General features: G+C 38.1%; 1 long non-coding RNA gene across 1 annotated transcript in view; it reads left to right on the forward strand.

Annotated features, from left to right (window-relative positions):
- Positions 1-2,753: 2,753 nt before the first annotated feature.
- Positions 2,754-27,340, forward strand: part of LOC147359026 (uncharacterized) — a 42,963-nt gene continuing 18,376 nt past the window's right edge. The window contains exon 1 of the long non-coding RNA XR_015140138.1: positions 2,754-2,945. This is a non-coding gene — a long non-coding RNA (uncharacterized LOC147359026). The remainder of the gene's footprint in view (positions 2,946-27,340) is intronic.

The following is a 27,340-nucleotide window of genomic DNA, read 5'->3' on the forward strand; positions in this document are numbered from 1 at the left end:
AAGAAAATTTCTGAGAATTGAAGACCATGGATTTTCAGGTTGAAATGACTCATGAAATGTTTAGCACATTGACAATCTGCATCTAAATTATTGTGGCTAAAAGAAAAAAAAAGAAGAAAAATTCAGCAGAATATATTCAAAGGATTAGAAATCCAATGACTCTAGAGTATCACAGCAAAACTGAAAGCTAGAATGCAATGACTTTCAAATGCTGAGCAAAAAGAATTTTCAACTTAAAGTCATATACCCAGCCAAACTATGCATGAGTGAGGTAAAATAAAGATATTTTTTACAGACCAATACTCAAAAAAATCAAAACTCTTGTTATGCTCTTTCTCAGAGAGAGAGAGCAGATAAGAGGAAGATGTGGGTTCAAAGGAACAAGAGTCAAAGCAAAAAGAACACAGATGAAAAGAAAAGAGAAACTCAGCATGACTGTGCAGAAAAATGGAGGGTGATTGAGGACAGCTTCACCATCCTGGAAGACGGAAGAAGGAATGGAGGACTCCAGGAGGAATGCTTCCATTTAAGAAAAGTAAATCTGGAAGAACTTGCAGTGGAGAATTTTAGTTCTATAGAAATAATAAGGCTAAATCTTTGATGGCAATAATAATAATAATAATAATGCCCTGTAACTCCAGGAAAACAGAAGTTGGACAGAAAGGAAATATAATCATAGCACTATATGGTACTCTGTGAATAATATATGTTTATTATATATATAAATACATATAAGGTGATAAATCAGTAGATAGTAGAATAAGCACATTACTGGAAATAAAATTATAAATAGACAAATGAGTTGAAAATAACTTTCTGGGTTTCAGGAAATGAGGGATCAGAAAGTATGAGGCAGGGGACTCATTGGTTTTCAGAGCGACCACGCAATACTGTTTTAATACTGTTTGAACCAGGATGAAGGTCTCCAGCGGTCTGCACCACATCTGCTCAACTAATTTTGGCCATTTCTTGGGAGGACAAACAAACCTGATGCCAACAGGGTCATATCTCAAGCACAGGCTTTCTGGCCCAGCGGCTTCTCAGGAGTTATGGAGGCCCACTAGAATCACTGCACAAGGTTACCTGTGAAGAGCCAGTGATGGGAAATAAAGCCCTCCAGGTTTACCCTTCACTGACAAGATGGGAGCCAGTGGGTGGAGGTTGGGAGTCAGCCTTCAGCGGACAATCCTTAAGGGACTAGAGATACTGCCCAGGAGGTCCTACTGGGACTGTCCCCCTCTTGCTGGCCACCACAGCAGCACCAGGTCTCCTCTCCAACCTGGGTCACTCTCCCTGTTCTCCCACTTCTGCTTCCTGGAATCACCTCCTCAGTAAACTTCCTGCACCCTAGTCTTTGTTTCAGCCTCGATTGTAGGAGGATCCAAATGAAATAGAAAGCATATATAAAAATTATATAAGTTTAACAAATTAGAATAGTACTTAGGTTAAATAAAATACCTGCATTGATATCATAGAAAAGAGATTGTATGGCTTGGAATTCCTAGTCACAGCCCTATACAGAGTGTCAAAAGACATTCTGTTTCAACTTAAAAACAGAAATGAGCTTTGTAGAATATTTTAGATGACTAGAAGTTCCCTAATGATAATGAAGACTGATGGAGAATATGCTGGGGAAAAGTTGAAATAAAACTGTTTCATGAAATATTAGATTAACATTATTTTATAATTGCTTAATTAAAATATTATTTAACATAAAATGTGACATATAACTACATTAATAAAGTACATATACTATTCTAAACATGTATATATTCAGTTTTCCTGGTGGCTCAGTGGTAAAGAATCCTCTTGCCAATCCTTGGGTTTGGAAGAGCCCCTGGAGAAGGAAATGGCAACCCATTCCAGTATTCTTGCCTGGAAAATTCCATGGACAAGAGGAGCCTGATGGGCTGCAGCTCATTGGGTCACAAAAGAGTTGGGCATGACTTAACAAATAAATAGCAACATATATATATATATTCTTTATAAAATGTGATAAATGATTTAATATATCAAAATGTATGGTTATCAAAGTTTGCATGTTTGAGGCAAGCAGCAGAAAGTTACTGCACTGAGTGAAAGTATTTATGCAGATATAGCATTTTCTACCAGCCTATAAGCAACTCTGTCAGGGGACCATTCTGGGATATAGAAAGGAACTAACCAGAGTGACCACAGAGCAATGCAAAAACAGGATGACAAAAGACTCACATCTGAGCTGTTCTGGTGAAGGTTAGTTGGCAAGTCAAGAAAGACTGGCAGTTTACATCAATATCACCCTGAGTTCATACAACAAATTAGTTGAAATTGTTGAATGACACCTGTGGGTATGTGTTTGATTTCATATACATATTGTTGGTAAAATTCTCTCTTCCATAATCCCTAGAATATCGTTTCTGGATAGATTCTTTCTTCTGCCTGCTACAGCTGACTTGAACTTTGTTTGCCTCTCTGTATTGTCTTTTAGAGAAGGAAATGGCAACCCACACTCCGTATTCTTGCCTGGAAAATCCCATGAACAGTGGACCCTGGTAGGCTACAGTCTGTAAGGTTGCAAAAGAGTCGGACACAACTGACCGACTGAGCACGCAGTGTCTTTACTTTCCATTCTGTGTGTAGCCTCGTGGCAATCTTATCTCGTCCTTAGCTTTAGGCTTCGGTTGCTTTATATCAATGATTCTCAGCACTGGCTGCATATTAGCAATACCTGCGGCGCTTTTAAAACCTGCTAAAACCTGGGGTCTACTCTCTCTCAACCTGATACTCTGATTAAATTCATCTGGGGTCAGCCGTCTAATCAGACATCTCCCCATGTGAATCGAAAGCTGAACTGTGATCCATTCACCTGGATGCCGATGCCTCACAAAGCCTAACATTTAATTTCTGCCTTCCATTGAATGGCAAATCCACATTTTCTAAAGTCATCCGAGAGGCGGCCTAGGGCGGTGAGTGAGACTGTGTGTTGCTTATACTGTAATGGAATCCTTGTTTGGGGACTTAGCTGTGTGAACATGTACAAATTATGTATCTCTTTTAAGCCTTTGTTTTCTTACCTGTGAAACAGAGTTGACAAAATTAGTGAGAACTGAATAAAATAATGTTCATAAGCACTTAGTACAGTATTTAGAATATAGAATTTATTTATTACAGTTGACTTTTATGTTCCTTAATTTTAGTATTTTTAAAGTGAATTTGTAAAAAATATTCACTGTAACATTATTTTCAACAATAAAATTTGAAAAAGACTAAGTGTTCAGTAATGGGGAATTAGTTAAGTAAAATTTGGTGTACCATATGACAATATACTGTGTTAAGAAGCCGTTAGCAAATTATGGTGTAGAAAAACATTTACTTACTTTGTTAACATTTGTTTTATTTTGTAAAATGGTATAATATATTGTGATATTAAAAAGAAAGCTATGCTTCTAATACATAAAACAAAACAAACAAAAATCTCTATGTCTCTGTGCACATATACTGCCACATAGCAAACTTTTATTAATGATAGCAGTTAGGAGGTGGGAATCCAGTTGGCTTTTTTCCCTTTGCATTTCTTCAGTGCATTTCAAGTTTTCTGCCTATTTAGGAAAAAAAAAGTTTTTTAAATTAGAAAAAAAGAATTGATTTTTTTTTTTCTGAAACTTGCTTCTTCTCTTTGTTTTTGAGTTTGAAAATGAAAGTGTTAGTTGCTTAGTCATGTCTGACTCTTTGCGACTCCATGGACTGTAGCCCACCAGCCTCTTCTTTCCATGGAATCCTCTAGGCAAGTATACTAGAGTGAGTTGCCATTACCTTTTCCAGGGGAGCTTCCTGACCCAGGGATTGAAGCCAAGTCTCCTGCATTGCCAGGAGAATGTTTACTGTCTTAGCTACCAGGGAAGTCCAAAGTTTTTGAGTTTAGGTGATTGAATCACCATTCACTAGGTCTTCTACATTAGAAACCAGAATTCACTTCTGATGTTTCTTCTCAGTTCACTCCTTACAGGCCATCACTTCCATCACTTGTCTCTTTTCTGACCCCTTCTCTCTTTTTTTTTTTCTTGATATACATATTTTATTAAAGTATAGTTGATTTTCAGTATTTCAGGTATAGTTGATTTTCAGTATTTCAGGTATAATTGATTTTCAGTATTTCAGGTATATATTTCAGGTATATTTCAGTATTTCAGATGTATTTTCAGTATTTCAGTATTTCTGGTTTCTGAATTCAGAAACCAGAATTCACTTCTGATATTTCTTCTCAGCTCACTCCCTAATTCCATCAATTCCATCACTTGTCTCTTTTCTAACCCGTTCTCTCTTTAATTTTTTTCTTGATATACATAATTTATTAAAGTATAGTTGATTTTCAGTATTTTCAGGTATATAAAGTGATTCAATTATATGTACACACATATATTATTTTTCAGATTATTTCCCATTATAGGGTATTACAAGGTATTGATTGTAGTTCCCTGTGCTACTAAGTAAACCTTTTTTGCTTGTTGCTTATCTATTTTTTAATTAGAAATCTAGCATTTATTCATATTAAGTCAAACAAGTGGAATCAAAATGTCACAATTTTTTTAGTTAGGCAAAAGTTCATAAGTTTTCTAATATATATATATTATACATACTATTTCTATATATGTATACAAGAGCTTTTATACTATGCTTAATAAAGGCTTGAGAAAGAACATCAAGAAAAAAAGAGATGGAGAAATTGGAAAATATAAACTAAATGAAACAGGAACACTGAATATGAAATAGAAAAAAGTGAACTAGCTAGATAAAAGTATAAGATCATCATGTAGTCCAGTTGATTTTAAACATGGCTAATCATTAGAATGTTCATTGGAAGGACTGGTGCTGTAGCTGAAACTCCAATCCTTTGGCCACCTGTTGAGAAGAACTGACTCCTTGGAAAAGACCCTGATGCTGGGAAAGACTGAAGGCAGGAGGAGAAGGGGATGACAGAGGATGAGATGGTTGGATGGCATCACCGACTCAACGGACATGAATTTGAGCAAGCTCTGGGAGTTGGTGATGGACAGGGAGGCCTGGCATGGTGTCTCAAAGAGTTGGACATGACTGAGCGACTGAACTGAATCATTAGAAACATATCTGGAGGGCTTCCCTTATGGCTCAGCAGTAAAGGATCCACCTGCCAATGCAGGAGACAAGGGCTCGATCTCTGGCCCAGGAAGATCCCACATGCCGCAGAGCAATGTGGGGCTCAGAACCTTCACAACAGTGGGAGATCTTCTTTGGTATTATTGTTCTCTGGTTTGTGGGTCACTCATCTGGCGGGTCGGAGAAGGTGATGGCACCCCACTCCAGAACTCTTGCCTGGAAAATCCCATGGACAGAGGAGCCTGGTAGGCAGCAGCAGTATCTGGTGGGTATGGGAGTTGATATTATCATGATGGTGCCCCTCCTACCATTTCATTGCAGCTGCTTCTTTATTTTCGGATGTGGCATATCTTTTTTTGTGGGTTCCAGCATTCTACTGTCAATGGTTGTTCAATAGCTAGTTGCGATTTAGGTGCTCTCACAGGAGGAGATGAGCATGCCATCTTTACTCCACCATCTTGAACTAGAAGCCTCTTCTTTTTCTTTATTTTTAAAATTCTTTTATGTGATGATAGTTTAGAATGTACAGAAAGAAGCAAGAGTGTTATTAAAGTATTCATATTCTCTAGGCTTGAGGTCACCTATGTTATCACTTTGCCCCATTGGCTGGATCTTCTGCGTGTCTCCCCCCTCCCCCTTCCCCTCTCTCTTCTGCTCTCTGACCCCTCTTCTTGATTCCTGCCACCACTGCCTTCTTTAAATCCTCATCACTTTTTTACATGGTCCACTGATAACTTCTCCAGTATCTCCCTCTTTCCAGTCTCTGCTCAACCCATTGCATCCTCTATCACATCTATTTTCCTAAAAGTCAAATTATACATATATATATATATACACACACAGACATATATTCTCTTTCTAATAAATTTTTATGGCTCCTGTTGTGCAATATTTAAAGCACAAACATCTTAACATGTTGCATTAAATTTTTCATGACATCTGAAAGCTGCTCTGCTGCTGCTGCTGCTAAGTCGCTTCAGTCGTGTCCGACTCTGTGTGACCCCATGGACTGCAGCCCACCAGGCTTCTCCGTCCATGGGATTCTCCAGGCAAGAACACTGGAGTGGGTTGCCATTTCCTTCTCCAATGCATGAATGTGGAAAGTGAAAGTGAAGTTGCTCAGTCGTGTCCGACTCTTAGTGACCCCATGGACTACAGCCTACCAGGCTCCTCCATCCATGGGATTTTCTGGGCAACAGTACTGGAGTGGGGTGCCATTGCCTTCTCCGAAAACTGCTCAGTTGTGTTCAACTCTTTGCAACCCCGTGGACTATAGCCCACCAGGCTCCTCAGTCCATGGAATTTTCCAGGCAAGAACACTAGAGTGGGATGCCATTCCCTTCTCTGGGTGATCTTCCCAACCCAGGGACTGAATCTTGGTCTCCAGCACTACAGGCAGATTCTTTACCATCTGAGCCACCAGGCTGGTACAATTTCAGCCTCATAAACTGCATTCCATCAGTCTACTCTATGTTCTATTTATATTGAGCCCTAAAACATATGATTCCTTGAAATAAAGCCTTGCCATTACTCACAGTTTTGTTACTGTGTAGAATAGTCCCTTACTTCTTTTTCTGACCTGGCAACAGCTACTTTACTCTTTTGCACCCAGCTGTTAATTTTCCTGCTTTAAGAAGCCTTCTTTCTTGCCTCTCCATTTCCCTCCTGTTTCTAAGTCATTGTTACTTGCACCCTTTTGTGTATTCTTACAGCCTTGTTTATAACATACTATGAGCAAAATTTGGTCATGTTGTTCTTTCAGTCTTTGAGTGCTTACATTAGGATAAGCACTGTGCAGGGCCATGAGAATGAAACAATGTGGAAGGTAGACAAAGGCTCTGCTATCATGGAGATGAAATACGGGGGACATGGGGATGAAAGATAAACCAATGACAGTTATGACATACACTAATCTTCGGTGTTTTGAGATCAGATTTGCAGCATGTAAAAGGGGAGGTTTCCTGCACCAAATGTTGGCAGTTTTCAGGACACCAGCCGGGTATCCTACAATTCAATTCAATTCTGACACTATCTACCTGGAGATAACATTGGCGAACATAGGTTAAGGACTCAGCTCTGTAAGACTGACCTGCTCTCCCTGACGAGTATTGTAAATGAAATGGAAAGACCTTCAGTATCCCTGTGGAGACAAAATATCTCCATGCATGAGGGTGCTCTCACTGGGGATTTGGGGAGACTGAAATGGATTTGAAATATTTCCTGAAATAGGAGAGACAAAATCAACTGACAAATAATAAGAGATAAGCCTTCTAGCCTTGTGCCTCCGATGCTGGCCAGTAGGACTGTTAGTCATGAAAGGGATGATGGGATTGCTATTCTGACAGTGCTTCAAATTTGGCTAATCAAGAACATCACTTTCTGCCTTTTCATTTGGACCACGTGGTTTTAATCTGAGCCTCTTCACTACACTGGCAGCCTTGGATGACCAAGCCCAGGAGTTCCCTTAGGCCATTCATCTCCTCCTCCTCCTAGTCCCCCAGCTTCTGCCTAGCATCTGTTCTTACTTCAGCTATGGTTACCCTATTTTCCTCATGACTGTATCCTTAACATCTAATGCAAAGTATGGCAGATCACAGGTGCTCTGGATTATGTGCTATACTAATACATACACGGGTGAGTCAGTTGCCAATAAACTCAATGTAGTAGTTAATTTCACAGTGAGGATTTGGTTATTCTCAACAATTGCATTTGCTGAATTGATATATTTCCACAGAATTCTAAAGCATTGAATTAGAAACATACATTATTATCTAGAGGTCTTGATAAAGTAGATTAGAAAACGAGAGTTATATATTTAGTCACTTAAAGGAGACTACACTTTCTTGGGTCACCTAGGCAAACACACTTCCAGTTACACTTTCAAACGCGTTTTTCTTATTTCCATACTTAATTAACCTAGGAAATAAGGCAGGCATTATTCTTCCCATTTTGCATGAGCTCACTGAGAACTGGAAAGTTAAGTCACTTGTCCAAAGTAACAAGCATGGTCCTGGAAAAACAAGGAGTGAAAGCTGCAGTTTCTAACTTTTGGTCTGTGCCTTTGCGTTTGCAGAATGAAATGGCAACCCACTCCAGTATCTGTGCCTGGAAAATCCCGTGGACAGAGGAGCCTGGTAGGTTACAGTCCATGGGGTCGCAAAGAGTCGGACACAACTGAGCGGCTTCACTTTCACTTTTTGTGTTAATATAATGAGCTGGCACGACTGTTTGAACTACCTTTGAAATTGTGCCTTGTGTCTTAAACGAAAGAGCTCAAAACCAAAGTTATACTTAAACTATCATTTATTCCTCTACTTTCAGTAACAAAATATTTAAAAAGTCAAGTCTTAAATATCTAAATTATTTCATCTTTTGATAGGAAGGAAGATTATGCATATTGCCAGAAGACTAATTTAGAAACTGAAAAATCTATTTTATTTCTTTTGGGCCCTGAATTTTCATACCTTTCTAGTCCTTTTATTCCCTTTTCAATAAATTATTCAGTCAGTGGTTTCATGAGAGTAAAGAAGTTGAACCCCTTTGGTGAGTGATACTATACTACTGTAAGACAACACTATCTATACAGCCATAATCATTACCAGCCAGGGTTTTGAGAATCTCTTGTAAGGAGAAACTATTATATGACAATGCTAAAGAGGGAGAAAAATTACTTTAGTGTCCAAGTCTGCAAAATAAACCCTTAGACAAGAAAGTTCATGGAGCTGGATTTATATCTAGTTCTTCTGACTGTTTTATGGGTCAAAGATTTAACACTAAACCTCATTCTGCTTTATTTTCTTCATCCTTACTCCTGTGATACTATTTATTAAAGGAGATAGCAGGTGTCTGCCTGTCTCCCTCACAGAGAAGAACATTTCAGAAAGGACTACATGCACAGAAATATTCAAATGAAGTGAATTTCTCCTATCTGGAATAATCAAACTATTTATAGTTGTATTGATACTTCCTACCAGTCGGAGTCTAAAATGCAAGTGTCAGATGAGGTTTATAACAGAGACTAGAGGAAAGCATATTAATTTTAGATGAGTGAATTTGAGGTCACCTCTCTTTCTGGTGAAAAGAGATAATATCGAGTTCTGAGGAGTTTTTAGCAGGCAGATCACGACCTGATGCAAAATGAAGTCGATCTTCAAAACTCACTGTGGTCTGATTTTACTTGTCCTCAAGGATAGTCATTAGCCTGAGCTCACACTATTGGAATGTGGTTTTAAGGATAGGGCAAAGTTTTCCTGCCATAATTGCTTCCATCTGCTCCGCTAACACATGTGTTCCTGCAATAAAATTTTCTAAAACTCTCCAAACTCCACATGCCCCCCTTTTGACTGGGCTCTTGCTGTACTGGTGTTTCACCTGCATTCCGTCTGGGTGGGAATCTGCGTTGCAGCTGGCTGCTGCTTTGAGGGTGGGGGTGCGAGGGGAAATACAATGCTTGCTGTAAGACTCCAGTGGCAAATTGAACACAGATTTTTGCCTTGAAAACTTCAAATTGCGGTCATGTGTGTTACATCATACGCCCTGCTCATGTCTCATCTCCTTCCAGTGATTTCCTTTTCAATCGACTTTGTTTTAAAGGACACAAATAATATACAAATATATTCTTATTGTATAAGTCTTCTAGTCTAATAGGAAAATAGAAAGTTCTCCTTGAGCCCACCCTTTTCCCTCTACTGCAAATAATAAATGAGACGTATTCTAATGAGTTGGAATTTCCTTTCCTTAAGAAACAGAATTGTTTTATGTTCTGTCTGTGAACAGATAGTCAAAGACCCCTGAAACATTCCCCAAATGAAAAAAAAAAAGTAAAAGGAAAATAACTTTATTAAGTTACCCTAGTTCACAAAATGCAGATACTCTATGAAAAGTGAAACTGTATGTCACTGTGCATGGCACCAGGCAGGGGCGGGGGTATGGAGATTACTGAATTGTTTTGATTAGTCTAACAAGTTCAGTATGAAGATCCTTGTATACATGAACCTCAAATTATTTTGAAATATAAACTTATTAACTGTGATAGTGGAGCATATATTCCTGTAGATATAACCTAAGTGAGAATTAGTTGCTTGATTTTTGGCTTCTGAAGTTTTCTCATGTGGCTGGAGTGAGATGAACCTGGAATCCAGGAACTTCCCCAGCGACTGGGGTTGTTGAGTTGTTACCTCCCTTGATCAAGAACCTGCCGAGGGTGCAACCAAGAGATCAGCAGTATGGATATTATTACTTTATTTAGTCTCTAAAATCGTTACTAGTTGTAGAATCATCTTTAAGAACTGTATTTTCATGTGTATCTTTGTGTGTGTGTATACATGCTATGCTATGCTAAGTCACTTCAGTTGTGTCCGACTCTGTGTGACCCCATAGACGGCAGCCCACCAGGCTCCCCCGTCCCTGGGATTCTCCAGGCAAGAACACTGGAGTGGGTTGCCATTTCCTTCTCCAATGCATGAAAGTGAAAAGTGAAAGTGAAGTCGCTCAGCCGTGTCCCACTCTCAGCGACCCCATGGACTGCAGCCTTCCAAGCTCCTCCATCCATGGGATTTTCCAGGCAAGAGTACTGGAGTAGGGTGCCATTGCCTATATATGTACATATATATATAATGTGTATACACATTTACTTATATATATTTCTTGAGATACATTTTCTATTTTTTTTTGTTGGTAGATACACAGACTTTTAAATGCAATATTGCATAGTACGGATATGTTTATGTGTATTCACTTTAGTCTCTATGGACATTAAGATTCCTTGAGGAAGGCAAAAAGTTCAAAGTACTGGGGTTGATAGTTTAGGTTGTTAGATTTATATATCACTTCTGATGAATGTTTTGTCCAAGAGATACTATTTACTTAAAAGTAGAATGTCTGTGTCCCCTGGTAGACTGTTTAATGTAGACAGGGAAGGCATGGCAGAGAGAGAGAGCCTGTGCTGTTGTCAAGGCCCAGAGGATAAGACAGGAAAACCAAGTACCGTATGCTGAAGATCAAAGAGGTCATCTAATCCATCCTCTGAACATCAATCCCGGCCTTAGACAAGACCACTCCTAAACCACAGAAGACATATGACTGTCAAGGAACACTAAAGTGTCTCAAGAGACACACCTCCCTAGGTAACTCATTCAGAATCCAGTTAAGCTTCCAGAAAGTTCTTGCATGACTCTCCCTGGCCATCTATTACTTGTTTCATGGGAATTAAAAAGTGTGTGTTAACATCTATCTCAATAGCATCTTGGGTTTCAAAACCTTGAACTACTAAAGGGTTCTTTTTCAGATTTTTTGTTTGTTTTAGATTCCATTATATTGGGTTGGCCAAAACATTCATTTGATTTTTTTCCCGTAAGATGGCCCTAGTAGTGCTTAGTTGTCTTTGACTTCATTTGAAACAGTTTTGTTAGATTGTATTGTGACAGCTGTCATATCAGCATGAATTAAAAAGAGCACAACAAAGTTGATGAATTTTGGGTAGCCGTTTTAATATTGAAGATGGAAGTAAAACAGCAACTTTTTCAGCACATTGTGCTCTATTACTTCAAGAAAGGTAAAATTGCAATTGAAATGAAAAAAAAAGAGATATGTACAGTATATGGAGAAGATGCTGTGACTTAGCAAGCATGTCAGGAGTGGTTTGTGACACTTCATGCTGGAGATTTCTCACTGGACAATGCTCCATGGTCAATTAAACCAGTTGAAGTTGATAGTAATCAAATTGAGAATTTGATTGAGAATTGTTCTCAGTTAATGAACTGAGAACAATCAACATTCTACCACATGGGAGATGGTTGATATACTAAAAATATCCAAATCAAACATTGATAATCATTTGTACCAGCTTGATTATGTTAATTGCTTTGATGTTTGGGTTCCACACAAACAGAAAAAACTTTCTTGACTATATTTCTGCATGTGATTCTCCACTGAAATGTAACAAAAGCTTTCCATTGTTAGGACAAATTGTGATGGGCGATGAAAAGCGGATACAGTACAATAATGTGGAATGGAAGAGATCACGGGGCAAGTGAAAGGATCCATCACCAACCACACCAAAGACTGGTCTCTATCCAAAGATGATGTGTATACCATGAAGTTGGAAGGGAGTCCTCTATGATGAGCTCCCTCTGGAAAATCAAATGATTAATTCCAACAAGTACTGCTCCCAGTTAGACAAACTGAAAGCACTCGATGAAAAGCATCCAGAATTAGTCAACAGAAAACTCACAATCTTCCATCAGGATAACATAAGACTACATGTTTCTTTGATGACCAGGCAAAAGCTTTTACAGCTTGACTGTGAAGTTCTAACTCTTCTGCCATATTCACCAGATGTTTGCACCTTCAGATTTCCATTTATTCTGGCCTTTACAAAACTCTATTAGTGGAAAAAATTTCAATTCCTTGGAAGACTGGAACAGGTATCTTCCAAAAGATACCTGGAACAATTTGTTGCTCAAAAATGATAAAAGTTTGGGAAGATGGAATTATGAAGTTGCCTGAAAAATGGCAGACGTGGAACAAAACAATAAAGAAGTTGTTCTATAAAGTTCTTGGTCAAAATGGTTTCTTTTACTTAAAAACCAAGAACATTTTTGGCCAAACCAATTTAAGATTTAATATACTCATAACATATTTTGGGAAAGTGTGAGGCAGGAAAATAATAAAATAAATGAACATAAACCCATTACCTGACAAGACCTATTTCCATCGTAGCCATCTGCATACTCTTTTCTGAGTCCATTGCTTTGTACCCAGGAGTAACAATTGTTCTGAATTTTGAATTTAGCATTTCTTTGATTTTTCTTTTCTCTTTAGATTTGTATGTATAATCTAAAATTTAGATAATTTGTTTTTTACTGTTTTAGCTTTATAAAAATTACGTTGTAAGTATTAACCCATAAAATAATATGTATAAGATTTCTTGATATTTTTCACCAGATACATATGCCCAGGAGTGGGATTTCAGGGTCATACAGTAGCTCTATTTTTAGTTTTTTAAGGAACCTCTAAACTGTTCTCCAAAGTGGCTATACCAATTTACATTCCAACCAACAGTGTAGGAGAGTTCCCTCTTCTCCACATCTTCTCCAGTATTCTTTCTTTGTGATTTTTTTTGATAGCCCTTCTGGCTGGGGGCCTCCCAAGTGGCTCAGTGGTAAAGAACCTGCCTGCCAATGCAGGAGACGAGGATTCCATCCCTGGGTCAGGAAGATCCCCTGAAGGGGGAAATGGCAACCCATTCCAGTATTCTTGCCAGGAAATCCCATGGGCAGAGGAGCCTGGTAGGCTACATTTTCCATGGAGTCACGAAGCATCAAACATGACTGAGCAACTGAACACACACACGTTCTAGGTGGTGTGAGATGATATCTCATTGTAGTTTTGATTTGCATTTCTCTCATAATTAGTGATGTTGAACATCTTTTAATGCACCTATTGGACATCTGCATGTCTTCTTTGGAGACATGTCTACTTAGGTCTTCTGCCCATTTTTTGACTGGGTTGTTTGTTTTGATGCTGTTAAGCATCATGTGCTGTTTGTAAATTTTGGAGATTATTTTGTGATCTGATAAAATAAGATCACATTTGTCAGTCACATAATTTACAACTATTTTATCCCATTCTGTGGGTTGTCTTTTCATTTTCTTTACTGTCTTCTTTGCTGTGCAAAAGCCTTTGAGTTTAAGTAGGCCTCATTTGTTTATTTTTGTTTTTATTTCTATTATTCAGGGAGAAGGATCAAAAAAATATTGCTGTGATTTATGCCAGAGAGTGGTCTGCCTATGTTTTCCTCTGGGAGTTTTATAGTGTCTAGTCTCTCATTTTGGTTTTTAATCCATTTTGAGCTTATTTTTTGTGTATGATGTTAACAAATGATCCAATTTCATTTTCCTATATGTAGTTGTTCAGTTTTCCTAGCACCATATGTTGAAGAGACTGTCTTTCCAACATTGTATAGTTTTGCCTCCTTTGTTATAGATTAATTGACCATAGGTGCATAGGTTTATTTCTGGGTTTTCTATCTTGTTCCATTAATCTATATTTCTATTTTTGTGCCAGCATCATATTGTTTTGATGACTGTAGCTTTGTAATATAGTCTGAAGTCAGGGAACTGATTCCTCCAGCTCCATTTTTTTCTCAAGATTGTTTTGGCTATTTGGGGTCTTTTGTGTCTTCATGCAAATTTTGAAATTTTTTGTTCTAGTTCTGTGAAAAATGCTGATAAAAAATTATCAACAAAAATGTTGATAATTTGATAGAGATTGCATTGGATATGTAGATTGCCTCGGGTAGTATAGTCATTTTGACCACGTTGATTCTTCCAATCCATGACGATGGTATATTGTTCCATCTGTTTGTGTCTTCTTTAATTTCTCTTATCATTATCTTATAGTATTTGGAGTAGAGGTCTTTTGTCTCCTTACTGCTTTTTCATCACTAAATAGTGTCCAACGCTTTTGTGGCCCCATAGACTGTAGCTCACGAGTCTCCTCTGTTCATGGCATTTCCCAGGCAAGATACTGGAGTAGGTTGCCATTTCCTTCTCCAGGGAATCTTTCTGACCCAGGTGTAAAACCTGCATCCCCTGCTTTGGCAGGTGGATTCTTTACCACTGAGCCATGAGGGAAGCCCTTAGGTAGGTTTATTTTGTCTCTTTAAATAGGTTTATTCTGAGGTCTATTTTTTTTTTTTTTTGGATGCACTGATAAATGGAATTGTTCCTTGAATTTCTCTGTTCATTGTAGCACTGTTTGCCATAGCCAAGACAGGGAAACACCTAAGTGCCCACCAACAATGGAACAGATAAAGATGCGGTGCCTATGTGTGCTGGTGCCAGCTGGCAAAGTCGATCAGGTCCCCAGAACGTGCACGGCGGGGCTGAGAAAGGAAACTACAGCAAGAGACTACAACAAAGATGGGGTTGAGAGGTTCAGACACGTCTCCATGAAGGGATGCAGTCTGACGCCAACTTTATTCAGCATCTTATATTTATACAGAAGAGCGTGAGAAAGACAAGACAGTTGACATTTTTTCTTGGTTGACCTATACATCTTACAAACAGTCACAAGAAATCTTGAGAGCATGGGAATGGCACCCTGTTATTATTTCTTACACCAGATAACATTTCTCTGTGCGTGAGAAGTTTGCACAGAACTCCAGGTGTCTGCAGTAAATAAGCGCCTAATCTCTGGGGTGGCGGGACAGAGAGCTATGTTTGCAAGCAAACCCTCAAGTACTGAGGCAGCTCCCAGAGCTGTGTCCTTCGGACAAAGGACCCCGTTCTCATGGGCAGCTCCCCGCATATGTGGAAACATGGTACAAAATGGAATATTACTCAGCTATTAAAGAGGATGAAATAATGCTAGCATCATTCCTTCCAAAGAACACCCAGGACTGATCTCCTTTAGAATGGACTGGTTGGATCTCCTTGCAGTCCAAGGGACTCTCAAGAGTCTTCTCCAACACCACAGTTCAAAAGCATCAATTCTTGGGCACTCAGCTTTCTTCACAGTCCAACTCTCACATCCATACATGACTACTGGAAAAACCATAGCCTTGACTAGACAGACCTACCCCAATACAAAATTAAAAGTTAAAGAAAAAAGATTCATTGATGTTTTGCAAGAACTCACTCATTTTCATTGTTATGTAATATTACTTTGTCTGACTATATCACAATATAATTATATTTTTCTGTTGATGGACATTTCAATTATTTCCAATTTTTGCAGTTATAAAAATGTCACTATGAAAATTTTGAATTATCTTGTTTCTGTGATAACATATGAGTTTGTCTAGAACAATATTTTTAAACTATGTGCTAGAAGTCATTATCAGATCATAAAATAAATTAAGCCTTAATCAGAAATGTTTATAAATGAAATAATTGAATGAAAAATCATCAGATTAAGGGTATTCATAAAGCTTTCAGTTTCATATTTGTATGTTATGAACATACTGGGTAGAAAAACTTAAGATAAAGGTAAATTGATTTCCAAACGATTGTACCAATTAACAACTCCAATAGTGACAGATACTGTTTTCTTTGTTCTAGATTCCTGCTAATGCTTAATATTGCCAGATTTCTTATTTTTTGCCATTTAGTATGAAATTTAATTTAGTTCTTAACTTTTATTTCCTTGATTACTGGTGAGACTGAGTATTTTTTCATATGTTTGTCCTCTATACATCTTACGTAAAACATTTCTTAAGTGTTTTTCCCATTCACCATTAGGTTGTCTTTAACCTTATTGCCTTGATGCAGGAACTTTATATGGTATAGACACAGTACTATCTTAGGCTTTCTGGGTGGCACTAGTGGTAAAGATCCTGCCTGACAATGCGGGAGACCTAAGAGATGCAGGCTCAATCCCTGGGTCGGGAAGGTCCCTTGGAGGAGACAATGGTACCCACTCCAGTATTCTTGCCTGGAGAATCCCATGGACAGAGGAGCCTGGCAGGCTACAGTTGATGGGGTCACACAGAGTTGGACACAACTAAGCATGCACAGTACTATTTTATTTATGTTTTGGAAAATATCTTCTCCCATTTTGTGGTTTGTTTAACTTTCCCTATTATCTCTTGATAAGTAGAAGTGTTTAGTTTTAATGTAGTCATATATTTTTATATTATGGCTAGTGCTTTGGGGTATTTTTTAGTAAACCTTTTCTACTCCAAAGACATAAAGTATGTTCATAAATTTTCTTCTAACAGTTTAAAAGATTTCACTTAAAATGTAACATGAAGTAGGGATCAAAGGACATCTTATTCCATAAAGATACTAAATTGTCCTAATATCACTGATTGCGTAGGCCATCCTTTACTTAATGATCTGCAACGTTATTTGTTTAATATATCTAGTTTCCACATATGTAAGGGTCTTTATTGTTTAAGTTATTAGACAATGTATTGCCAGATAAGAGCTCAGTATATCTTAATCAGAAAACTCTTGGCATTTGGGGTAATACTATGTAAGGCTTTATACTGCCTCACATACTGCAGGACTGCCTCACGCATTGCAAGATACTAGCTTTTGTTAAAAAGCATTTTCCTAATCATTGTAAGAAAATCATTCCCACCATCACTATTTTAAACACTCTACTACTGATAACATGATCAATTGAAAACCATTGTGTATGGATTTACAACAGATAGTATGGCAGATCCTCCATCCTTATTTTTCTTTTTAGTTTGTTTCAATGACCTTACTTTTTCTTTCACATTTTAGAAAATCTTGAGTGGCTCCTCCAAACAGCAGAAGTCTGAAATCAAGACGTCTGCAGTATCGGTGCCTTCTTGAGGCTCTTGAGCGAGAATCTGCTCCATGCTTCTCTGCTAGCTTTTGATGACCGTTGGCAATCCTTGGCATCCCTTGGTTTACAGCTGCATAACTCCAATCTCTCCTCCTGTTTCACATGACTTTCCCTCTTTGTGTTTGTTCTCTCATCTCTGTCTCCTTTCTTTTATAAGGACAGACTCCATGGATATAGAACCCATCTGAAATTTAGGATGTTCTTATCTTCAGATCCTTAGCGGCATCTGTGAAGACCTTTCAAATAAGGTCAAACTCTAGGAGTTAGGACTCTGGCATTTCTTTTGAGGAGAAAACATTCAACCCACAACAGACTTCCAAGAAAATATTGATTAGAAACAGGCTATTCTCTTAGGTTTTAATTTTTATAAAGAAAATATTGATTAGAAACAGGCTAATCTCTTAGGTTTTAATTTTTATAAAGATGGTATACTTATTTTTAATTAGACAGACTATTTTTAGGTTACAGTTATTTGATCGTCTCAACTTCTTACTTCTTAGACCTTATTTTTGGAGTCTTTTTTTTTTCTTTTATTTTCTATGAGGTATGTTTCACAGAAGTCTCTTTAGTAAATTTCTTATGGGAGTAAATGCTGAGCTTTTTTTCTTTTTCTCTTTTACTCTCATCATTAAAAGCAGTTATGCTGCATACAGTGTTCTGAATTAAATTATTTTCTCATCATACATTAAAATATCATTCTATTTTCTTGGCATTGATTTTGAGAAGTTGCCTATTGATGTTTCCTTACAAGTAATTTCTTTTTGAATGCTTTAAAGAACTTCCTTTTGTATTTGATGTTCTGAAGCTTCATGATAGTGTGATTTTTTTTTTTATACTGCTTGTCTTACATTTTGATTTCTCTGAATGCATGTCTCCTATTGTTCTAGAAAATTATCTCGATTATCTCTTTAACTACTGTTACTCCATTAAAAAAAAGGTTCTTATTTTGACACAGATTTTTATTGGTTTCTCATTCTTTTCTCCATGTCCTTTAAAATTTCTTTCATTTTTCATTTCCATCTTCTCATGTCTTTATGCACCATTCTGTTAAATTTTCTTAACTGTATTTGTTTTATATAACCATTGTACTTGTATTTTATTATTGTACTTTTATTTCATTGTTTTAATTTTCATTTCTAAAAGTTCTATTTGGTTCTTTTTCAAATAAGCTATGTTATTTTTGATGATATCTATTAATTGCTTACTTTTAAAATTATATTTTTCTATAAACTCTTTACACACAATCTATATCTGATATGTCCAATATCTTACACTCTTGGGACCCTGGTGTTATTATTTTTTTCTGCTGACTTTCAATTATGGTAACTTGCTTTCTTATGTCATTGTGTGTGTGTGTAAGCTGTTTTTTGTGTTATGAACATATACTGCATATAACTTTAGGTTTGTTTCATCTTCTAGATGTCATAGCGCATAATTTATTCTGTAAAAATTGAGGTCCTAACCAGAAAATGTTTTCATCTACAGAGAATTTGTGTTTTTTTCACTTGTGATATAAGGGCTGCTCCCAACCTTATGGTGTGAAATGAAACCATTTTAGCTCCAATCTCAACCTCAGGTTCAGCTTTCCTTCCTTGTGGAGCCCAGAGTCATTTCTGATTCCAGCTAGGATATGAATTTTTCCTCAGGTACACGTTGCTTTTACCTTACTATCTATTCCTTTTCAGTTCATGTTAGTTTTAAAATGTTTGTTGTAAATTACCTTGGGAGGTATTTTCAGGGTTGAGTATGCTATACAAAAGAAACATAAATTTGAATTTTCTGTCATTTCATCATTGCCCTCTTTCTTCCTGGTACATTCAACAGATGTAGGAAGACGTTCCGTGTCTCCCTTTACCTTCCATTTACATAGCATAATGATAACTTAGAGTTGAATCTTATTTCACTAAATATGAGCTAGTAAAGCTGTTAAAATGTGGATTTCAGATTTAGATTTGTATTCCAAATTTACAAATCAGTTCCATTTATTCATCATAAACTATGACTTCCTTTTTAAAATTAAAGATGTGACTTCTTAGGACAGCTATAAAGTCTTCTTGGAAATCATATTATTCTTAAAACAGATTTTGTCAAGTTTAAGTGAATCAGAACATACGGATTATACATTCATTAAAACACACACATGGGTTGTGAAATGACAGAAAAATGTGTTTGGCAAAACCCATTTGGCAACATTCCAAAGCCAAAACATTTAAAAACTAGTATTTAATCATTTTCTAAACCTCAAACATGGCCAGATTTTTCAGTACCTAATTGTTTTACTTTTTGATAGATCTATTTTTTTATGACAGAGAATAACTTCTATTAATTTTAAATGCTCAGTTCATAAACAGTAGTAGTAAAGCTCTGTGTACCAGATCTTCCTGCATTTGCTCTTCCAGTAAACTAAAAAACTCAAAATAAGTGGGATGACAAAAGATGTGAGACCTGATATGACCTCTTATTTTGTACATAGAAAAAGGCCTGTGTACAAAGACAAGACATCATATATGCAAACAACTTAGCAATGCTCAAATTTCAAATATAACTGCTATTTAAAAAAAATTCTACAATTAATTGACCAAGATCAGGAGACATTCTGAAAAGATTTTTGATTTTTCACTTTAACTTTAGAAAAGTAGTCATTATCTTCTGGGTTCTCAGATTCAAGTCATTTTTTTCACATTCATGTAAATCAAAAATATCAGTTGCAAATGGGGCTATTAGGCCAGGTTAGTTTTTTTGAGAAAATTAGGTTTACTTTCCAGGTACTTAATGTAGCTCTGCTAAAATGTGTTGAAATTTCCAGAGTATTCACTTCACTTTGATTCTAACATGGTCAAGATGGTTCAAATTTAGTGTGGAGAAGTACTGTTTCCTATAAACGATACAAGTTTTAGTCCTCCATCCATCCATTCTTTACAACAAGTACTATTCTTTGAAACATCTGAAAATTACCTTCTTTTCCTAAATTCAGTAAGCCTTTTCTTGAATTGACAGATGCCCTGAGGGCCTTTTTAACAGATCTATTCTAGAATATGAGGCTTGTGGAGGTAATTACTTTTTAAATTCTTTACACTCCATTAGAAAGATAACCTATGGAATGAGAGAAGATATTTGTAAATGATGCAACCAATAGGAAATTAATTTCCAAAATATACAAATGGTTTACTCAGGTTAAGATATTTTTTTGAATAGGCAGAAGATGTAAATAGACATTTTTCCAAAGAAGATAAGATGAAAAGATACTCAACATCTCTAACTACTGGTGGAATGCAAAGCAAAACTACAGTGAAGTGTTACTTCACACTGGTCAGAATGGCCATCATCAAAAAAGAAATTTTGGAGATAATATTGAAAAATGGAACACTCCTACACTGTTACTGGCAATTTACATGGGTGCGGGCCCTACAGAGAACAGTATAGACATTCTTTAAAATACTAAAAACAGAGCTACGATATGATCCAGCAATCCCATTCCTGGGCATATATCTAGAAAAGATGGAAACTCTAATTTAAAAAGATACATGCAGCTCAATTTTTATAGTAGCACTACTTACAATAGCCAAGACTTGGAAGTAAACTGTCCATCGACAGATGACTAGATAAGGAAGATATGGTATACATTAAGAAGAATGAAATATTGCCATTTGCAGCAACATGGATGAACCTGGATGAACCTAGAGATGATCATACTAAGTGAAGTATTAACACGTCAGAGAAAAACAAGCATGATATCACTTATATGTAGAGCTCCTCAGGTTGCTCAGTGCTAAAGAATCCACCTGCCAAAGCAGGAGATGCAAGAGATGTGAGTTCAATCCCTGGGTTGGGAAGATTTTCTGGAGGAGGAAATGGCAACCCACTTGAAGATTCTTGCCTGAAAAATCCCAGGGACAGAGGAGCCTGTAGGGCTACAGTCTATGGGGTCTCAAAGAGTCGGGCATGCTTAGCGACAGAGCATGCACATACCACTTATATGTTAATCTAAACTATGATACAAATGCCCTTATTTACAAAACAGAAATATATTCACAGATACATAAAACAAACTTATGGTTACCAAAGGGGAAAGGGAGGTCTGAAAGGGGGGGAGGAGTAATAAAGAGTTTGGAATTAACAGATACACCTTACTGTAGATTAAACAGATAAATAACAAGGATCTCCTGCATAGCACAGGGAACTATATTCAGTATCTTATAATAAACTACAATGGAAAAGAATTTGAAAAAGTATATGTATGAATCACTTTGCTGTATATCTGAAACTAACCCAACATTGTAAACCAACCATAATTCAATGAAAAAACAAAAACAGCATCATAGTCAATAAGGTAGATAACACTCTCCTCATTATACAGAACAAAAGCGTGAGGCTCGCGTAGGTTAGTTCTAATGGAGATCCAGCCCTATGTCTTCTTCAGTGAGAAATGTGCCTGTGTGTCCTCCCTCTGGCCAGACCCTCTGTGCTCCTCACTTCTACACCTCAGGGTTTTTAAAACCAATGTGGTCCAATTGCCTGGCTGAAATCTAGTATACTTAACAGCAGCCTGAAAGTCTGAAAGTAATTTTCCAGGGATATATCCTTGATTTTGATATGACTTGATGGACATGAGTCTGAGTGAACTCCGGGAGTTGGTGATGGACAGGGAGGCCTGGCATACTGCGATTCATGGGGTCGCAAAGAGTTGGACATGACTGAGTGAACTGAACTGAATTGGCTCATCATGAAATAAAATCTAGAGAGAACAATTTAATTTGCTTCCTTCCCCACTCCATACCCAAAGCAGCACTCCTCTGACCTTGAGCATTTAAGTGATATGCATTGATACCTTTGGGGCCACACCGTACTTTGCTACCCAGGGTGGGGGCCAGCCTTCCCCTCTCCAGCCCAGGTTACCAGTGCATAACCAGAAACAGACATGAGCTCAGATGCTGTGCTAAGAAATTAAGCCTCAATTTCAGCCTTTGAGATTTCTGTCCTAAGAAGCCTTTCTGTCCTAAGAAATCAAGCCTCAATCTCAGCCTTTCCAAGGCAATGCAATTTCCAACTCTCAGTTTTCAGTCTCACACTACTTCATTTCCACAGCGTGCCAATGGGTTGAATACAGTGCTCATAACCTCATGTTCTAATTCTTTCCTGAATCAAAGAAATAATTCTGAGAAAAAAAATTAATTTTAGGCTTTGTTTTCTAGAGAATACAGTAAATGTGTAATTATTTTTCCCGAGAAGAAGTGATTACTTTTCAATTCCATTTCTGCTTTTATTATGGGGCAATAATGATTCATATATATATTAGCAAAGTTTATTTACCGCCTGGATCCATATAGATATCTGTAACTGTCCTTGGTCCTTAAAATCTTAGCAGAAGAAAGAAGCTGCAAGGTCCCTTTGCATATAAGAAAATTGACAATTCGTTGTTGTCAAGGGCTTCCTATAACCCTAATTTTGGGGCTTTGTATACATTAGGCTTTTTAAAAAGGGGAGTTGAAATGGAAATCTGTCTTCTTTTTTTTTTTGGTTCCAAGTTATGTGTATGGATGGGTCTTCCCAGATGGCTCAATGGTAAAGAATCTGTCTACCAATGCAGGAGGCACAAGAGATGCAGGCTTGACCCCTGGGTCAGGAAGATCCTTTGGAGAAGGAAATGGCACTTGTTCCAGTGTTCTTGCCTGGAAAATTCCATGGACAGTGGAACCGAGTTAGCTACAGTCCATGGGGTGGCAAAGAGTGGGACATGACTGAGTGACTGAGTGTGCACACATGCATATGTGTAGTTATGTGTAGATACATAAGCATGAAGCCACTGGATTAAATTCTTTGAAAAAAGACGACAGACATACCTTTAGAATCGTGCAGGTGCTGTTTACATTCATTCATAGTAGCATCAGATCCTGTATACAGGTGCTGACTTTTCAAAGTTATGGCAATTATGTTGTGGAAGTTTGGGCATGGGGCTTTATACAGAATATCCTGAAAGAATCTGCTTTTCCTGCTGTCTTAAAATCTTACGAGAGTTATACCCTGATAGCATTAGAGAATAGAAGGCGAAGTGTTAAAGCTAAGTCTATACCTACTACTATATTCATGATACAAATAGAATACTTCTTCAGAAAGTTCCACATGAAAAGCATCACCTCTTTTAACAAGAGCATTTTGTTCTATTTATTAATTCTCAAATACCAGCTGATATCCAGGAAGATCATAAGTGGTCTTTGCAATGTTTCTAGCATAAGTAGCCACATTTCTCATAGGGCACAAAAGAGAGAGAGCAAATAGTTCCCCTAATTGTGTCTTATAATAATGTTTTCTTTAAAAATGCAAAATTATTAAGTTAACCAGGTTGACTTGATCACTCACAGCATTATTTTACATTTTTATGTAATATTAAGTTTCAAAGCAAAGGTAAAACGTGTTTCTTCTGCACCAAATATCAGTGATTTATTATTGAATCATCGATCCTTGCTTTCCCAATTATGCTTCTGAGCAAAGTGGTACAAACCTTCAAGTCTTCTCTATTCCTCAGTCATACCTCTCTCAAGTCCAATTCTGAATCACACAATGACATGCAGTTTGTGGGTTTCTGACTGTTTGCACAGAAGAAAAATCACTGTTTTGGCTCCATGTGTCTGCTCCACATGGATTAGTCTAAGTAATAAGATGGAAAGGTTGTCAGCTCCTCGCACGTTTTTGTAGGCAGGAGCCGGGGCTCTGCCCCAGGGGTGTGTAACCCACACGATGGTCTAATAATGATCTATTCTAGTCAAGAGACAGTAATTTTCTTTCCTTTCGCTCTTCTTTTCCCTCGGCCCCCATTTCCTTCAAAGCCTAGAGCTGGTCTAGAAATTAATTTTCATTGAAATGGTTAAGATCACTTTCAACTATTCCAGCAGAATTTCAGTTCTTTTGAAAAAAGGAAATAAAACCATTTCTTTCTTAAACGATCTGTGTAACTTTTCCAGAGGGCTTAGAAATTGACTTTAAGCCTAATAATACTCCCTGTTAAAATAGAAGGGACTTTCTTTAGAGCCCAATCAAGAAGCAAACCTCTTCCAGACTCTAGTTTCTTAACCTGATATTTGGTAGTGAGAAGTTTTTCACTTGGCAAATATATTAATTGCATTATTTTCTAAATCTTTCTCATGTCAATTGAAAATGTAAGGTGCCTGTCAGGGAATCAGGAGAATGAGACTTAGCACCCTCTCTGCTCTGCCTCGTGATCGAGTGGTTCTCTGGCTGTCTAGGTGGCCTGGCAGGCTTTCGTTGACAATGCCCATATCTCTGTAGGTATCCATACGGAAACATAGCATTTCAGAGAAGTCTTCTACTCGTCCACAGACATCAACACTAATTTTTCTTCTCAACTGAAATGTCCTTCTTTATTAAGAAAAAAGAGTAAATGAGAAAGGAGATGAGTACTTTCCTAATTTTCCATCGTTGGCCAAATCACAAACCTGTCTTCTGGATCACACTTTCTCAGATCATTGGTTCGTGCTGCTCTTGTCCATGTCCCATTGGTGTGCTGATCCTCCATTTTCACTAAATCATTTCTCCCACATGATACTAGTCCACCAGACATTGTTCCAACCCATTTCAGTATCATGAAAACGTTTATGCTGCCTGACCCAACAAGCGGTCCACTGTCATCAGCTCCGTCTGCTTCTTAGGACCATTCTTCATAGCTCAGCCTTCCCAGTTTTTAAATTTTGCCTGTATTCCATAGCAGTGTACCTTTGGGTTTGCAAGGAGTCAGATGTGACTGAGCGACTAAACACAGCACAGCACTGGCTTCAGTATGTGCAAAAAATTCTCAGTGCAGCACACCTTTCTGGGACCTATCCAATTCACTAGTTCCTCACTCTATTTTCTTTGCAAATGGTTCTTTCAAGCAAATCTCTAAAAATTGGTGTTCTTTGGGTGAGGTTCTGAACCTACCTCTCTTATCTTTCTCTATATTCCCACCCTACAAAGAATTGATGCTTTTGAACTGTGGTATTGGAGAAGATTCTTGAGAGTCCCTTAGACTGCAAGGAGATTAAACCAGTCCATCTTGAAATCAGTCCTGAATATTCATTGAAAGGACTGATGCTGAAGCTGAAACTCCAATACTTTGGTCACCTGATGTGAAGAGCTGACTCATTGAAAAAGACCCTGATGCAGGGAAAGATTGAAGGCAGGAGGAGAAGAGGGGCAACAGAGGATGAGATGGTTGGATGGCATCATCAACACAATGGGCATGAGTTCCAGCAAGCTCTGGGAGTTGGTGATGGACAGGGAAGCCTGGCATGCTGCAGTCCATGGGATCGCAAGGAGTTGGACATGACTGAGCAACTGAACTGAACTGAACTGAGGTGACTTTATTCAGTTCTACTGCTTTAAATGACTCCTCTCTGATGATGACACAAATTTGTATTTCAAGCCTCCAACATGGCCCATCTATCTGACTCCCTCTTCCAAATCTCTACGTAGATGTCTGAACTTTCCAAGTAAGTCCCCTTTAGCTCAATTTTTCCTATGTCAATAAATAGTAGCATCAGCCACTTACTTCCTCAAGCCAGAAACCAAAGTTGTTGCTGTTGTTCAGTCTCTCTGCTGCTGCTGCTGCTTTTAAGTTGCTTCAGTCGTGTCCAACTCTGTGCGATCCCAGAGACGGAAGCCCACCAGGTTCCCCCATCCCTGGGATTCTCCAGGCAAGAACGCTGGAGTGAGTTGCCATTTCCTTCTCCAATGCAGAAAAGTGAAAATTGAAAGTGAAGTTGCTCAGTCATGTCCGACTCCTAGCGACCCCACGGACTGCAGCCCACCAGGCTATTCCATCCATGGGATTTTCCAGGCAAGAGTACTGGAGTGGGGTGCCATTGCCTTCTCCGGTTCAGTTTCTCAGTTACTCCTAATTCCTTCCTTTCCTTCATTATGTTCTCCATGTCACCCCACCCATTAGCACACAATCTGTCAGCAAGTCCTGTCAATTCTGCCTTTCAAATAAACATTGCAGCTGTCCATTCTATGCCTTCTTATGTTCAGGTTTCAGTCATTGCTGGCCAAAACTAATTAATTAATTAAGCGTATTTTAGCTATTAATTAATTATTACAATTGCCACTTAGAAGATCTCCTTTTTCCCCCTCTTGCTTCCCCACAATGCTAGTGCTGCAGTCATCTTTTAAAACTAAGGATCAGCTCATTTCAAGTATCCCATCAGTGGCTTCCCCTGGCTCTGTGATCAGGTCTCAGCGCATTTCTGCAACATTATCTTATGCTCTCCCTTTCTCCACCTGGAACTCAGACTCTCAGGTTTTCCTTCAGTGCCTTGAACATATTTGACTCTGCAAGGCCCAGAGAAAACGTCACTTCCTCAGGGAATACTTCCCAACCATGCCCAAAGGAGCCTGATCCATTTGTCTTTAGCTCAGCCCACTATTTACATATTTCACAGCATTGATCACAGTTGCTGATGGCTAGTTTTAAATTTACTCCCTCATAGCTCAGTTGGTAAAGAATCCACCTGTAATGCAAGAGACCTCGGTTTGATTCCTGGGCAGAAGATCCTCTGGAGAAGGGGTAGGCTACCCACTCCAGTATTCTTGGGCTTCCCTTGTGGCTCAGCTGGTAAAGAATATGCCTGCAATGAGGGAGAAATGGGCTCGAACCCTGGGTTGGGAAGATCCCCTGGAGGAAGAAAAGGCTACCCACTCCAGTATTCTGGCCTGAAGAATTCCAGGGACTGTATAGTCCATGGGGTTGCAAAGAGTTGGACACGACTGAGGGACTTTCACTTTCACTCACTAATAATTTGCCTCTTTCACTGTGTCCCCACAGCCAAGGCCATCTCATATATTCTAACATCTTCTTTGCCCCCTGCCTGGCAAAAGTCGATGCTCAGTTAATAATTAAAGCATGATGCTCAAAAGA

The sequence above is a fragment of the Bos grunniens genome, chromosome 14 (assembly GCF_055505025.1).
Source record: "Bos grunniens cultivar Pamir isolate PY7600 chromosome 14, Bosgru_T2T1.0, whole genome shotgun sequence".
Classification (NCBI taxonomy): domain Eukaryota; kingdom Metazoa; phylum Chordata; class Mammalia; order Artiodactyla; family Bovidae; genus Bos; species Bos grunniens.